Genomic DNA, 18,159 nt, shown 5'->3' with positions numbered 1-18,159 from the left:
TCGTACTATGGGGACATTGTTCTTGGCAACTATCTTTATGTTGAGTTACATCACTGCCTTAAGGTTTCGCAGTCTTAATTAAATGAGCATCTTTGTAAAGGTAAACACTTGATAACGGTTTAAAAAGCTGAAACTACATCGTGTGTATTTCTTTTACTTTATAATCTCACACGTACCGTTTATAATATATCACCATTGAAGTTGCTCTGTACAGTAACGGAAGCACGATCTCGTTTTAGCAGATCTGAAGCCGCACCGAAGTTTTTAATTTCCAGTACCATATTTATCTTTAGTTACGCCAGTGTCTGCTGTCTGTTTTTAGAGCATTACGCAGGCTCATGAGAAAACTCTGTAGTCGTTAAATGGGGAAAACGTTTCGCCACAGTACTTTTCAAGATTATTCAATAACTATAAAAGTAGTTTAAGAAAACAAGTTTCATTAGATGTGTGAAATGGCCAACCTTCCTGCTGTTACCAACAATAATGCTCATCTGCGCCGAGAAGCGAAATAAAATGGATGGTGATTCAAAAATAAACTAAAGTTGTGTGGAGGAGGAGATTAGTGTTTAACGTCCCGTCGACAACGAGGTCATTAGAGACGGAGCGCAAGCTCGGGTGAGGAAAGGATGGGGAAGGAAATCTGCCGTGCCCTTTCACAGGAACCATGCCGGCATTTGCCTGAAGCGATTTAGGGAAATCACGGAAAACCTAAATCAGGATGGCCGGAGACGGGATTGAACCGTCGTCCTCCAGAATGCGAGTCCAGTGTGCTAACCACTGCGCCACCTCGCTCGATAAAGTTGTGTGGCATGATTGGCTCGGAGACCCTGAAAGGGGAGGTTCAGCTGTCTAATTGGAAAGGTTTTTCCTATCCTTAGCGCTCACAGGAAACGTGCAGCCGCGAATTATGAAACATTTTTACGTAAATATAGGTGACTGTTGTAGGTGTGTGTGTGTGTGTGTGTGTGTGTGTGTGTGTGTGTGTGTGTGTGTGTGTGTGTGTGTAGTGAAGTCGCATGTTCGTGATTTAGATGATGAGAGGAGAGAGAGGGTGAAACCGATGCCACCACGTAGCCTACTCCTCCCGAAAAGCACCAAGGAGGCTGCCGTCCCCATCCGACAGATGGATTCCTGTGGACAGTGCTACATGCCATCACCTCACGAAACACTTTGAAGAAGTTCGGAGTTTAATCCAGGACATTGGCGGGAATATTAGTGATCAACGACTTTATGCCACCTTCCCTCCTGCCCCCTGGCGTAAAGACAAAGAGAAATTTTGTCAACTGCCCACAACGTACGTGGATAGTCAGCCATTCAAGTACTGGGCACACACGACAGTGCTTAACGTCGGTGTTTCATCCTCGGCACGGCCGTTGGCTAAAGTGTAATAGTGTGTACATTGTATGTGTTTGGCTACCGTACTCGGTTGTTGCAACCTGATGTGCTCTCAAAACACTCCTCCTTGTACTTATACACTCAAAGCCAGTTGCTGTGAATTAATTTTTTTCTGGTAACAAATCAGTGATAGACCAGAGGTCTCTCAGCTGAGTGGTAATCGTAAAGTTCAGCAAAACTCTGTCTGAGTAGGCTTGTGGCTCTCAGGTTTCTCCGTGTTAAATGCAATCATCGACCACAGGAGCGTACGATACTATTTTTCCTGATCATCAGGCTATCAGCACAGGCCTCCAAGTACCGGGTCATCCTTTACGCATGCGAAGGGTTGCGTTGGCCACTGGTTTCGGTTCCATGCCTGATGGGGATGCTTATGCAATAAGATTTTAAATCCATCTGGTGTAAAACATGTCGCATTACCACATAAAATTTATTGCGGTGGCCTAACGATGCTAAAAACGTTTTTCAGATTCCGAACAACAGCACGTGTTGTTGCTGCTTTGGTGAAGCAAAGTCATGGGCTCCAAGTAAACGTATCAAAGCATACTGAAATGCAGTGGTGGTCTTCCATAGATCTCGGTAAGGGACTCACAAGATCATCGAATTCTTTTTGGGAAAGATGGTCGACAGGAGTCGACACTAACCACACCACCTTGATGTGTTTTTCGGGTTTGGACGTAGCACAGATTACACAATTACCTTCGCTGTCCATCTCGTTCCAAATAAATTATTGCCAGATTTTCGCTCTTATTTTACAGAGATCTAAATTCTGCCAATGGGGCTCATGGAAATATTTAAAAAACACGTGAATCAATGCCTGATATATGTCTGTCTTCAAGTTCTTATCATAGTGTGTTTGACAGTAGAGGAGACGTCTTTAACAACGAAAAAGTAAAATCGTTTCATTAACATTTAGTTTGTTTGTACGGTCATGTCTACAGTCATAGTATACACTGGATTTTCTGAGCAAGATTACCGAAGTAGGGCAGTAGAGGAGACTCAACAAAATTCCGCAGCGTGTCGATAAATTGAAGTAACACGCAATAATGAGTTTTCTTATTTGAAGCGTAACACACCTACAAAAATTCACGCTGAGTTGGTGGATGTGTACAATAACAGTGTACCGTCATATGCCATAGGTGATGCACATTTGCAGACGTTTCCAGTGTGATCAAAAAAAAGTCTGATTCACGAAGAACGAAATGCGGACCATCTCTCTGTGAGAGTCGAGAACCGCGAGAGACTGTCGTATCGCAATCGCAGCGATGGTGGGAAAAGTGAATAACCAGCCATGGAACGGTTTGAAGATCTTGCGAGACGTACTGAAGTGACAGAAATCATGGGATAGCGATATGCACATATACATATAGCGGTAGTATCGCACTACACAAAGTATAAAACGGCAATGCATTGGCAGAGTTGTCATTTGTACTGTGAGTCATGTGAAAAGGTTTCTTACGTGATTACGGCCGCACGCCGGAAATTAGCAACCTATAAACGCCCAGTGGTAGTTGGAGCGAGACGCACGGAAATTCCATTTCGGAAATCGCTAGGGAATTCAATATTTCGAAATCCCCAGTGTGAAAAGTGTACCGAGAACACTAAACTCCCGACCTTACTGCTCACCATGGACACTGCAGTAGCCGACGGCCTTCACTTAACAACCGAGAGCTGCAGCGCATGCGTAGAGCTGTCAGTGCTAACAGACAAGCAACATAGCATGAAATAACGTAAAAAATCAATGAGGGATGAACGACGAACGTATCCGTTAGCACACCGCGGCGTTAAGGGACTGTGGCAGCTGCCGACCGATGCGGGAGCCTTTTCTAACAGCACAGCATCGATTGTAGCGCTCTTCAAGGCTCTTGACTGTGACTGTATCTATTGGCCTCTAGACGACTGGAAAACGTGGCCAGTTCCGAAGAGTCTCGACTCCAGTTGGAAAGAGCTGACGCCAGGTTTCGAGTGTGGCGCAGACCCCACGAAGCCATGTTGTCAACAAGGCGTTGTGCAGGCTGGTGGTGGCTCCATAGTAGTGTGAGCTGTGTTTACACAGAATGGACTTGATGCTCTGTTTCAAGTCAATCGATCATTGATTGAAAATGATTATGTTCGGCTACTTGGAGATCATTTAAAGCCATTCATGAAGTTCATTTATATTCATCACAATTCGCCACGTCACCGGTTTCTCGCAATTTGTTTGAAGAACATTCTGGAAAATTTCGAAAGAGTGATTTGGCCATCCAGATCGCCCGACATGAATCCTATCGAAAATTTATGGGACATAATCGAGATGTCAGTTCATGCACAAAACTCTGCACCGGTTACACTTCAGAAATTATAAACGGCAGCAGAGGTGCATGGCTCGGTATTCCTTCAGGGGATTACCGACGACATGCTGAGTCCATGCTGTGTCGATTTGCTGCACTACGCTGGGCAAAGAGAAGTCCGAAAAGGTATTAGAAGGCATCAAATTATTTGTGTTACCTCAGTGTGTTTTAAACGTAACTAATGTCGCAGCTCGCAGAGTTCGACGACAGGTTACACCTATTCAAAAGCCTCTCCAAACAAAGGCAGCAATGGTAATATTGGAGTTGCCTTCTTTTGCCGTGTTATTGCCTTGGAAGAGTACTGGGTGAGCCCGAGACAAAGGAGCAAAACAGAAGTTGAAAATATCGAGGTTCGCCACGAAAGAGGCTGAGTCAAGGACTGGAGCCATCGCTTAATAGTATCGCTGAGCCAAAGACGTTTAGGGGGTCACATGGCTGGATTTCATGTATGTATGCATGTATGTGTGTGTGTGTGTGTGTGTGTGTGTGTGTGTGTGTGTGTGTGTGTGTGTGTGTCTGTGGAGTGAGCAGAAAAGTACTTCTGGGAAGTCGGACGATACGATTGATGCTCTAGAGGGCGGCTGCTGGGCGGTTATTTATAGGGATTGGTTATGTTTCAGATGGGACTGAATAGTACGGAATGCGAGTTCTTCTGAGTGGAAGCATTATAACAGACACATCTAATGATATGAATGCCAAGTGTCTTTTCACTTAAGAGGGGCGATTGGGACCCGTGTTCGAGCATGACTGGTGTGTCAAACGCGTTCTGCGGCGTATATAGACGAATGTTCATTGGTTCCCGCCATACCAATGGATGTTATGGTGAAGTGGACAGAACATGACTCCACATTTTCATGGTTATTTCCATGTGTTAAGCATGGTGGCACTCTACCGGCGTATGTAGGACAGCGCAAGCTGCACATTCTTTCCATATGGATGTAGCCTTGTTAGATGAGAATAATTACAAGTTACATGTGACTGTTTCATGACTACCTCTCTGGATTTGCTCTCCCAACGGTGAACTATTAGTGGGGGTATCATATCTTGTTTGAAAATACTGCGGATGTTCGTAAAATAGCCATTTAACTTATTCCATGAGAACACGATTTTCACGAAACGGTCTGCAATTAAGTATGAAAACAAATTTGTTCATGTGTGTAAGGGTCATGGTCATGGGCTCGAATTCTCTTTGGCCTGAACAATAGAAAGGAGTAGATCAGTGCCTATAAAGTATCCGAAGCGAATTTGGAGTATCGTGCTTGGGCGATTGTCATCTGCATGTACAAATTTTAAAAAATGTATAACATTCTGCTGTCAGTAATAATGTTACTTCCTTTCATACCGGTTTCGGTTCTCCACCAACATCAATGGCAGGAAAATTATCACAGATTTATTACATGTCATACATTCCTTAATGTAAGTAACCGCAGGAAGCCGTAATTGCTGAGATAACATAATATCAGAAATTGTAACAAGGTAAATACGTGATGGCATATTGAAACAAGGACAGCAAGTGAGGTACAGTAATACAAGTCAAACAAATTCAAGGTAAAAGATGGCTCGTATTTCTGTACATCACTTGCTGTCCTTGTTTCAATGTACCATCATATTTTTTTACAATTTTTGATTTCATGTTATCTTGGCAATTATGATTTTCTGTGGTAACTTATGTTAACGAATGTGTGACTAGTGATACATCTGTGTTAATTTTTTTGCCTCTGATGGTCGTTCAGAACCGGAACTAGTAGCAAATGGAAATAACATTATTGCAGACAGGACAGCGTTATGTACTTTTTTTTTTAATTTTTAGAACCTACAGTAATTTCCCTGAGAGGGAGCTATTACGTATGTTTTGCTGATATGGTTAACAGTTTTATCTACTGCACTCTAACTATTGTAAGTTTTAATTTCTTTGAAAGGTTTGAGTTTTAATGAAAATGTAATTGAAAGGCTTTGGTCAGCATAAATAATACCTAGATTATATTGCTCGTATATGGCTTACGTACCTTGTTTCATTTTTTAACACAATTTCCGGTAAACTGAAGATTATAAAAAAACTGAAGATTATTGAATCTTAACATAACAGGGTGGATTTCAGCAGAGATCCTTGTCTTTTTAAAATTGCTTGTGTTTTACTTGTGATAGTAAGATGGCACCTTGTTAATCTAATACATACTTGGTTGTAATCAAGTTGCTATGATAATTACTGAAGTGATTATTGTGTATTACAAAAATAAATGAAACTTTTAATATTTTATTCAAATAAATAATATATTCATAGTTGGGATAAATGGGTCACATTGAAGGGAAATTTTGTAGACAGGGAGAACAACGTTAGTCAATTTTTGACTAAAGATTTTCCGACTTTGCTGAGCTGTAGCATCGAAATAGCTCAATGGCAATAGATCAGAGTTTGTGCCGGACCAGGAAGCGAACACGGTTTTCCCGTTTTACGGGAGCGGTCTCCTTAAGCCGGCCGGTGTGGCCGTGCGGTTCTAGGCGCTTCAGTCTGGAACCGCGTGACCACTACCGTCGCAGGTTCGAATCCTGCCTGGGGCATGGATGTGTGTGATGTCGTTAGGTTTAAGTAGTTCTAAGTTCTAGGGGACTGATGACCTCAGATGTTAAGTCCCATAGTGCTCAGAGCCATTTTTGGTCTCCTTAACTTGTTCTGCTATTCGAGCACTTGTCCCATTCGAACCCAATATGCGTCTGCCACACAGTGCAGAAGTAGCATCATCTGTCCATTATCCCTCTTCGCTTGCAACCGTACTTATTCCTGCTAGAGGTGGGATGATATTGTGCATCTTCAGTCAGAGATCGATACGCAGTCAGGCGCACGTATTATATATGGGTATGATGTCTGTTCTACCACACCTATATATAATTAATTTTGATGACTGTAGCTTGATTTCTTCGAGTGATGAAAACAAATTTTTGTCTACGTCTTGTGAAGTCACTGTTCTAATATAGCACAACCTTTAAATGTATCCTCACAGTTTCGCGATCTCAAAGATATAGTAAATTGCATAGCAGTCCATCTGCTGACAGCATTTCGATCTTCGTTTTTTTTTTCTTAAACAAAATAGACACACGCTGGTATCTCAGCATCGTCTTTTACTCTCTTGTTTCCAGCCTTCCTTATGAATGGTTCGACTAAAAGAAGTTGATTCAATTAAATTATATTGTTATGAATATTTACTTGAATCATTATCTAATTATTTAATTAAATCCTTGTTTTCATCTGGTTTTTAAATCTGTTACAGCAAATTTTCATTGTAATTCGTCTTAATACATGATGCATGGATCGGTGGCCCTGGTCACAGCCTTACGTGATTGTTGCACGTTCAAGAAACGAAACTATCTTTATTCAGTAGCCAGAATAAGAGCTCCGATGTTATTTTTTGAGCGTAATTTTATTAAAAGTTGAATTATAATTCCAAACTTTTGGTTATCTTTCCACGGTCACGCATCATTGTTTTAACGGCGGGCCGACAATACATGCTTCACCGATTTTAATTCCTCCTATCATCAGTATAATCGCACTTTCTCTTATTCCTTAGAAACAACTTTTAAAAAATTAAGATTCATAGCAGGAGCGATTTATCACGTGGACCATCTAGCTTAACAGACCATGCTCCCTGAAACTATTCCCTGTCGTGTACGCGCAAAAGCAACTGAAAACATCTTCATAGACCCGTGGTCTAGGGGTAGCGTCTTTGATTCTTAATCAAAAAGTCTTCGGTCCCGGGTTCGATCCCCGCCACTGCCTAAATTTTAATAAATAATCAGCATTGGCGGCCGAAGACTTCCGGCATAAGAAGTCAGCCTCATTCTGCCAACGGCCTTGTCAAAGAGGGTGGAGGAGCGGATAGAGGTTCAGGGCACTCTCTTGTCCTAGGGGTGGGAAATTGCCCCTAAAGGCGGAAGAATCAGCAATGATCAACGACATGAGGATGCAGAAGGCAATGGAAACCACTGCATTTAAGACGCGTAACGTGTATCCACAGGACATGTGGCCTGTAATTGAAGAAGTGTCATGATGATCTCTCCATTGGCAAAAGATTCCGGAATAGTCCCCCATTCGGATCTCCGGGAGGGGACTGCCAAGGGGGAGGTTACCATGAGAAAAAGATTGAATAATCAACGAAAGGATAACGTTCTACGAGTCGGGGCGTGGAATATCAGAAGCTTGAACGTGGTAGGGAAACTAGACAATCTGAAAAGGGAACTGCAAGGGATCAATCTAGATATAGTAGGGGTCAGTGAAGCGAAGTGGAAGGAAGACAAGGATTTCTGGTCAGATGAGTATCGGGTAATATCAACAGCAGGAGAAAATGGTATAACAGATGTAGGATTCGGTATGAATAGGAAGGTATGGCAGAGGGTGTGTTATTGTGAACAGTTCAGTGACCGGGTTGTTCTAATCAGAATCGGCAGCAGACCAACACCGACAACGATAGTTCAGGTATACATGCCGACGTCGCAAGCTGAAGATGAACAGATAGAGAAAGTGTATGAGGATATTGAAAGGGTAATGCAGTATGTAAAGGGGGACGAAAATCTAATAGTCATGGGCGACTGGAATGCAGTTGTAGGGGAAGGAGTAGAAGCAAAAGTTACAGGAGAGGCTGAAGTTCAAGACATTAGCCAGGAAGAATCAATACGCTAAGAAGTGGGATACGGAAGTATTAAGGAATGACGAGATACGTTTGAAGTTCTCTAACGCTATAGATACAGCAATAAGAAATAGCGCAGTAGGCAGTACAGTTGAAGAGGAATGGACATCTCTAAAAAGGGCCATCATAGAAGTTGGCAAGGAAAACACAGGTACAAAGAAGGTAGCTGCTAAGAAACCATGGGTAACAGAAGAAATACTTCAGTTGATTGATGAAAGGAGAAAATCAGGAATACAGAAATACAAGTCGCTGAGGAATGAAATAAATAGGAAGTGCAGGGAAGTTAAGACGAAATGGCTGCAGGAAAAATGTGAAGACATCGAAAAAGATATGATTATCGGAAGGACAGACTCAGCATACAGGAAAGTCGAAACAACCTTTGGTGACATTAAAAGCAACGGTGGTAACATTGAGAGTGTAACGGGAATTCCGCTGTTAAATGCAGAGGAGAGAGCAGATAGGTGGAAAGAATACATTGAAAGCCTCTATGAGGGTGAAGATTTTTCTGATGTGATAGAAGAAGAAACAGGAGTCGATTTAGAAGAGATAGGGGATCCAGTATTAGAATCGGAATTTAAAAGAGCTTTGGAGGACTTACGGTCAAATAAGGCAGAAGCGATAGATAACATTCCATCAGAATTTCTAAAATCATTGGGGGAAGTGGCAACAAAACGACTATTCACGTTGGTGTGTAGAATATATGAGTCTGGGGATATACCATCTGACTTTCGGAAAAGCATCATCCACACAATTCCGAAGACGGCAAGAGCTGACAAGTGCGAGAATTATCGCACAATCAGCTTAACAGCTCATGCATCGAAGCTGCTTACAAGAATAATATACAGAAGAATGGGAAAGAAAATTGAGAATGCGCTAGGTGACGATCAGTTTGGCTTTAGGAAAAGTAATGCGACGAGAGAGGCAATTCTGACGTTACGGCTAATAATGGAAGCAAGGCTAAAGAACATTCAAGACACTTTCATAGGATTTGTCGACCTGGAAAAAGCGTTCGACAATATAAAATGGTGTAAGCTGTTCGAGATTCTGAAAAAAGTAGGGGTAAGCTATAGGGAGAGACGGGTCACATACAATATGTACAACAACCAAGAGGGAATAATAGGAGTGGACGATCAAGAACGAAGTGCTCGTATTAAGAAGGGTGCAAGACAGGGCTGTAGCCTTTCGCACCTAGTCTTCAATCTGTACATCGAGGAAGCAATGATGGAAATAAAAGAAAGGTTCAGGAGTGGAATTAAAATACAAGGTGAAAGGATATCAATGATCCGATTCGCTGATGACATTGCTATCCTGAGTGACAGTGAAGAAGAATTAAATGATCTGCTGAACGGAATGAACAGTCTAATGAGTACACAGTACGGTTTGAGAGTAAATCGGAGAAAGACGAAGGTAATGAGAAGTAGAAGAAACGAGAACAGCGAGAAACTTAACATCAGGATTGATGGTCACGAAGTCAATGAAGTTAAGAAATTCTGCTACCTAGGCAGTAAAATAATCAATGACGGACTCGCTATGGCAAAAAAGGCATTTCTGGCCAAGAGAAGTCTACTAATATCAAATACCGGCCTTAATTTGAGGAAGAAATTTCTGAGGATGTACGGCTGGAGTACAGCATTGTATGGTAGTGAAACATGGACTGTGGGATAACCGTAACAGAAGAGAATCGAAGCATTTGAGATGTGGTGCTATAGACGAATGTTGAAAATTAGGTGGACTGATAAGGTAAGGAATGAGGAGGTTCTACGCAGAATCGGAGAGGAAAGGAGTATGTGGAAAACACTGATAAGGAGAAGGGACAGGATGATAGGACATCTGCTAAGACATGAGGGAATGACTTCCATGGTACTAGAGGGAGCTGTAGAGGGCAAAAACTGTAGAGGAAGACAGAGATTGGAATACGTCAAGCAAATAATTGAGGACTTAGGTTGCAAGTGCTACTCTGTGATGAAGATGTTAGCACAGGAAAGGAATTCGTGGCGGGCCGCATCAAACCAATCAGTAGACTGACGAAAAAAAAAAAAAAAAAAAAAATCAATCGTTTCGTGCTGTAACATGATGGAAATCATGCCAACCAATTAAATGCGGAACACTGTTTTAAACAAAACAATTGCAGTGAACACTTTAGGATTTCCATGGAAAAGTTGTAATTAATCTGTCACCAACACTATGAATAACACTAGATTCTTTGCAAACACAATAACCATTTCCTTACTATACACATTTGCAATGGTGTGATACCGTCCACGAAGGTAGTCTAAGTAACAAATTGAAAGAATTACTAGGTAACGAGTTCTTTTGAAAGAAATTTTTCTCACATATTTAGAAAACAAGACATTCTGACTTTGCCCGTAGCATTCGTATTATTTGCATACACCAAAACGTCCAGTTCCGTTAGATTTGGTCCACTCACGGAATTTAAGTTGAAATGGCAAACACATGCAAAATTTCGAGAAGATAGTGTCTGTTCGCAGTATGTGGTAGCCATTTCTTTTTTATTGCATCTATCATTTCGTTTTGTAACATTTCAAGAGTTTTCTCGTTTGGCAGCGAGATGGCAGCACCTACTGAGCTTCTGAAGTGTGGCGTCGAGTGAAACACGATACGGTCGTGCAACAACGAAGATTCGTGAGTGGTTGCGAAAGGGATCACTTCATCATGAGTTTGGACTTATTCACGTGGTCTATGTTTCACTATTTTAAACATGACTGAGAACAGCAAGTGTAAATAAAGTTTCCATACACAAAGTACACAGAAAACCGGTTGCATAAGTTTAAGTTAAGAACCAGGTTTTGATGACGCATGGGTATCTTCCTCAGAACGAAGTCACGTATAATGTTTAAACGTATTATAAGATAAACATCAAGAATATTTAATACCTGAGCACACTGGAAAGGAAAACTTGGAAGAAAACTGGTTCTTACATCAGTTACATGACGATAATATTGCAAACAAACATGGTGAGCTATGGAGCTCAAATCAAACAGCAGAAAATATAAAGTCCTCCATGGAAACAGTAAATATTATTACAACAGATACAGCTTTTTAAAGGAGCAGACATTGGACTGAACGTTTGGCAGCCAGTCCCGATGCCAGGTAAAGATGGTGCAGAGCCCGCTACTTACTGGACGCTGTTACCGTGAAAACCTTCAGCTGTATGAAATACGCAACTGTTACACGAATACTGCAGTATCATACATATTTAGATTATTTAGATGTTTTAAACAAAGTAATTGTATGTAGTATGAAAATCTACAACAGGAATAAAATAACTATTTTAAAAGTAACTACGACCATAAATAACAAAAATGAGTGAAATAGCTAAGTAAAAGTCCGTGCTGTGAGTAGGGAATGCACTGCAGCAGTTTTTTTTAATTAAGATGGTACAACAAGCAAAACTGTGGAAATATGCTTTACATTTACTCTTCAAAACGTAATGTGGAGTACAGAGACTCCTGGCATGTAATCAGTAAGCAAATACAGACTCCATAACGGAAAGGGAGAAAGAAGGGCTCCGAAATGGACGTGAAATGGAGCATGATCAAAAGCATCATAAAGTAGTGACTCGATATAAATAAATGTTCCCCGAAAGTAGAATTATGAACCTTAGTACGTTTCTTCCCTACCAAGTCTTACTTATATCTTATGTTAAAAGTCCTATCTATTTGTCCGATATAAAACACCGGGCAACTACTGTATTCTGTAAACTCCTGAGTTACGCAAGGTTATTTGATGTTTTTAAATTATGGATTAATTTTTTTTTGTAAACTCGTATCTTAGTTCACATGTACCCAGGTAGTACTCTCAGTTTTTAAACTGATCGTAAAACTATGTAACAGAATTAATGTGTGCGGCGGTGTGTAACTTCTGGAAGAAACACGTCACACATCATTCAATACACGTCAAAAAATATCGGTTTGAATTTTATGTTCTCTAGAGAAGCTGACATTTGCTTACCTCATTGAATAAAGCTGTCAGGAATTTCATGGACACAGCAGACTAACTCCTCGGATTTTGGAAACGAGTTTTTGTTGGCTGTATTGGATGTACTTCGTGGGAGCGGCCTCCTACGGAATTACGATATGAAACACTGCACATGTATGCGGCTTTTAATATGCATGAAGCTTTGTACTGATGCAGCCACCGTTATGTACAATGTATTTCATTCAACTAAATTACTTCCCTCTTGTGCAACTTTCAGCTGCTCATGCAACTTTTATTAATTATTCTTTTAGTCCGGAATTCACCATCAGAATACCCAAAATGTTAACATTTGCAAATTTTGTGGCGTATATCAGCTTTAAAAGGGACAATAGTGTTAATTTAATATTCATTCACACACAAAGCCATTTGATTCACTTCTGCTCGGAGTTCAATGAAATTAATTTCGTGTGTAGTATCTGTTAACTACCGTTGGCACTTAAGTTTGTGCAATAATTCCGTCAGCGCATTCTAGGACACCCTCGTCAGCACAGGTGATATAAAATATACCCCACATAAAATTTAACGTGCTGTTGGTAGACGTGTATCGGCGAAATTAGTCCGGAACGGACGAACTCTAAGCATTTGTTTCCAGTGGAAGACGGAGTAATGCAGAAATGCGGTACCTGTGAAGTTATTTGAGATAGGATGATTGCTACGAGAGTAGTATTTGTTTATTCTTCTTTTATTTTTATCTTTTGTTTTATTCCTTATGACAACTGTATTGAAACTATAAAAAAATCAATATGTCTTTAACAAGTTTCTGATTAAACAAGAAGACCGCCAGAAGAATGAAACATGGGTATGTGACACCATTTCAAAAGAAAGGCTCACAAAAGGACCGCATCAATTACAGAAGCATCACCACTACCACATCATTGGGAATGCTGCGTAGTCGAAGCCTAAAAGAACACCTGGAAAACGAAATCATGTTAGGAGAAGAGCGAACTACCTTTAGACGACTGAAGAGTCAGGGAAGAGACACACATCATTTTCATAGATTTACAAAATGCTGTAATGTTTGTAGCTCATTCTTGGTATTCAATGAAAGCGGTGAGCGTTTATGTTCATTCAATGTCTAATACTTCATTTCTGTAGACAAAATGTTTCAAGCAAGGCCTTCACTGGTCGATATGTTATGCCTCAGACGTTCTGAATACAGTAAGTGTGACCTTCGGTTGGTTGTCGTCAGCCAGCATTCAGAAGTAAGGGAGTGAGAGATTGGGGTATTGGTTTTATACTGAGCTGTCTGGAAATAGACAGCAAAGCACAGAGATTATATCGTCTCCTCTTTTTCTTTTTAATATAGGGTACCGTTTGTTACGTTTGGAATCGTGGATGAAAATAATTGTATATCGAGTTGTCGTGTATATTTCAGACATTTGTAATATTGGCTAAAATATACGCTAAAAATCATCAATGTTGCTTCGTAGGCAAATATTTGTGAGTAGAGCTACTAGATTTGAGTGTAACAGTTTAGTAATGTTGTCAACACACACGGCTAGTTTAAAAATACATGTGGTTTGTGTAAAATTTTTGTAGATAACGCCCGATAGAAAAATATTGTTGCAGAGATAGAGACACGATATAATCACCAACGTATATGCACTATAATGCTCAACGTTACGTAAATTCTGTTAATTATGATCTGAGTAATATTTTTGGCCGTGGAAACAAAGTTTTTACCAGTCAGCGATTAACTCTTAAGGAATCCTGAGACTTGTATTATTATTTGTTATCTTTGCGTTCGTCCTGTATATTTAATGAAAACTTTTCTGAAAAAAAACATTTTCTTATTGCGACAGCAAAAATATATGAAGTACTTCTTTCTGTTATCTTTTGGGTAAAGTCTGATAACCATTGATTAATTATATTCCACGTAATGGCTGTCAGTGCGTCATTTCAAGAAAATAATGGCAGAAGATCAGTGCTAAAACTTGAATTCTAGCAACAATTAATTATTTCCACGTAATTATACTCACATGGACGGTTAGGTATGGAATGAGATTACAAGGAAAATGCTTTTTGTACTCATATTCTTGAAAAACTTACGTACAATAAACAAAATCGTGCGCTGAGAGAATCAACCTTGTACAAAAGCGTCTAGTAGATTCGAGAGCTGACACCAGGGTGATCATGCTATTCAGCCAGGTCTTTGTCACACAATTATATACAAATCCCATGAGATGATATACTCATCGTGTTTGTTATTCTTAGTATTTGTAACACAGAAATGTATTTATTATTAATATTCTCATGTTAAAAACACGTAAAGGTGGAGTTTTTTTCGTTCCAAAATAATAATCTATTATTGATAACACATTTACACACTTAAACACGCATAGTTTTGTTCGTCATTGACACAGTTCTATTTTGATTACTGTACGTCCTCCTTCTCTGTCTCCTTTCACGAAGCAGTCCTTCAAAAGCGTCTGTTAGCAGGCACTCCCGTCTTAACTAACGTTCAAGTTCTTCTTCGAGTCCATTGCAATCTACCGTAGTCTGGTGAAGAGGATGAAAACTGCTTTCGTATTTACTGTTCGAAACGGTACAACCAATCAAAACGAAATCAAGAATCCGTCCAGCGCTTTAGAAGTAAAAGGTGGTTTACGACGACAACTATGTCAAGGGAAAAAGATAATTTTTTTGCATGCATAAATTGTATCTCGGACAATAATGATGAATAGGCATTTAATGAAAATTCGGAATTCTTTCTAGGCCACGACATGCTAACAGACGGAATTTCGTCAAAATTTTCTTTCTTTCCAAAAAAAGTATTTTGTTTTACGGTGTTAGTTCGTGCAAATAATAATTAAATCAAGCTACCCTCCATTCAGAGGCCGTTTTACGCAGGAACTGTTATACTGACTCGTAAATAATAGATTTCAGCTACTAGTCATGCTTTTGAAATTTTATTGGCATCTAGATCTAGATTTCAGCTAGAAACTAGCCATTCTCACTCTACTGTCATTTTTGATCAATTCTAGGAACTGTGGATGAAGTCCGACCAACAGGAATTACATGCATTGACCAAAAATGATAGTGCATTGAGAATGACTAGTTTCTAGCTGAAATCTAGATCAGCCAATAAAATTTCAAAAGGAAATTTATTATTTACAAGTAATACTTTAATTGTGTTTATTGCCAACAAAACATATTTTGAAACTTTCAGCAGTGTGGTTTGCTTACTCATTATTTGCAAACGGACCCTGCAGGTCCTTAAACGTGCTCTGTAACTGGGCCACGTTTACACATTTGACTTCAGACTATATAAAATTGTTATGCGATCTTCAATGTCAAGTTTAGTTAAACGTACGCATACGAACTTATTGATTAATAATAAAGCCAAAAAATTTTAAACAGAATAACTCTAACCAAAATAATTTAAAAATTCTGAAAAAATCTTCGTAAATCTGTCCCGGTCGCCACTACTTTGCTGGCAACCTCCATCCTTTGCAGAGTGGAAAAATCATGTATAGGACGACCCGCAACGGAGAAATTTGAAAGACGATGTATAAAAGAGTTGAGAGACTTGTGTACGAGTTGGGAGAAACAGCCTCAAGAGCTGTAGACAAGTACCAAATATAATGTGACAACTGTAAAATTGGGAAGGAAATTCAAAAGTCGAAAAAATGAGATTATCAGGAAATACAAAACGGCAGAGCAGAAATGGTTGGAGAAATCAGGCAAGGCTATAGAATCATGCTTGTCTATATTAGAGATAAATGCAGCGTACAGAGGAACTAGTAGTTCCGAGCAACTGCTATGGTATATAAACAATGTGACGAAAGCCTCTCGACCCTCCTCAATACGTATTTAGAGTAGTTACGTTTCGTTTTGGAGCCACTAAACGTTGTGGGAGTGGTAATGCCTTAACGATTACCTCGAAAACTTAAATTTACGCATTTTTTTTATTTGAAGTGTCATATTTTCAGTCCCAGAGCACACTGAAATCTCGACCCGCAGTACAGTAACATACCGCTGGAGGAGTGAAAGTAAAAATCATCGATGAAACGTAATATTGTGTGGTTCTTCTTTTTCTGTACTTGAAGCGATACAAACTTCAACCATACTGAAATCGTGTAAATGTACGGTTAACGCGTACCATTGTATGACCCAATTGTTACATGGCGCAGATACTTCCATTGTGGCCAAACAAGTCTGAATGACGAACTAAAGAGCGTGCCATCGCTCTGTGAACTGAATCAATAGTGGAAGAGCGAAAATGATTCAAGAAATAGTTTTCACTGTCTTGAACTACATTTTGAACGTGACAGGGATACACGCTCGATGGGTTTGACGATCGCTCACATCCATATAAAAAGACGGCCGACCCGAAGCACCAACGCCGATGTCGCAACTGCGTCAGACCAATATAGATGCATTCTCCAGAAACCTAATCGGTATCGATGAGTCCTAGATGTATTACAATGATCAAGAGGCAAAGCAGCGCAGAAAGCAATGGAAACATGTGGATCCACCCTCTCTGAGAAGGTTTACAAACCAACCGTCATCGGGCAAGCTGATTTTGAGTTTCTTTGGGTCTGGCATGTTTTGTTGTTAAAAGAGTATTAACAGATTATGTTCATAAAGGGCAAATCATCACAGAATACATCTAAAAAGAATAAAGGAATAGGGCTGAATCAGTAGATGTTAAGTTCACGTACAGACTAACAAATGCTTAAAATTTTAGTTGGTACACCACCACTGTCTAAGGCGTCTCTAGACACATCTTGGGCCTGGAATCTCATTGACTGCAGTAGAATGGTATTTGATGAGTCCCGCATCAGTCTGAGCCCCGAAGACCAACCAAGCCGTCTGCAAAAGCCCCAGAGAGCGGTGCGATACTAACTTGATTGTCATCCGCCGTACGGCCCGACAAACAGGAGTGAGGGAATAGGATGTCATTTCATTTTATAGCAGGACCCCTTTGGTTGCCATCCGCGTCATCCTTACAGCGCAATGGTACGTCGGCCATATTCTATGCCCCGTTTCGTTGCCCTTCATGGCTAGCTATCTTGGGCTTACATTTCAGTAAGATAATGTCTGCAGTAAACGGAGAATGTTTTACCGCTTGTCTTCGTGGTTGCCAAACCTACCTTGGAAGACAAGGTCGCCATATCTCATTTCCCCAGTTGGGAACGTTGGGAGCATTAAGGGCAGAGTCCTTCAAATAAAAAAAAAAAGGTTCAAATGGCTCTGAGCACTATGCGACTTAATTTCTGAGGTCATCAGTCGCCTAGAACTTAGAACTAATTAAATCTAACTAACCTAAGGACATCACACACATCCATGCCCGAGGCAGGATTAGAACCTGCGACCGTAGCGGTCGCTCGGATCCAGACTGTAGCGCCTAGAACCGCACGGCCACTCCAGCCGGCCTACTCCAAACATCTCGGGATTTTGATGAACGAGCGCGTCAGTTGGACAAAACATGGCAATCTATCCCACAGGAGGAACTGCTTCCGTAAGGGCCAGAGGTGGACCAATGCGTTATTGACTTGCTCAATTTGTGAATCTCTTTCTGTTCAGTGAATCGCTCAATTTTTCCGAAAATGTAGTCATTTGCCTTTCCGTGCATATGCGTCACACCCACCTGTTTTCGTCCCACTCGGATAAGTCCTTCGTGGGGTGTCTTTTCTTCTGTCTTACAATATAAAACCGAAATATGCCGACTAGAATGCTGGTCGTTGTAGAGACCAAGCATCAAGAGAAGCTGTCTATTGGATTGTTTTTGGTCCATGACAAAACCACAGTCATCA

This window comes from Schistocerca cancellata, chromosome 5 (genome assembly GCF_023864275.1).
Source record: "Schistocerca cancellata isolate TAMUIC-IGC-003103 chromosome 5, iqSchCanc2.1, whole genome shotgun sequence".
NCBI lineage: Eukaryota > Metazoa > Arthropoda > Insecta > Orthoptera > Acrididae > Schistocerca > Schistocerca cancellata.
Note: the sequence above shows the minus strand (reverse complement) of the source record.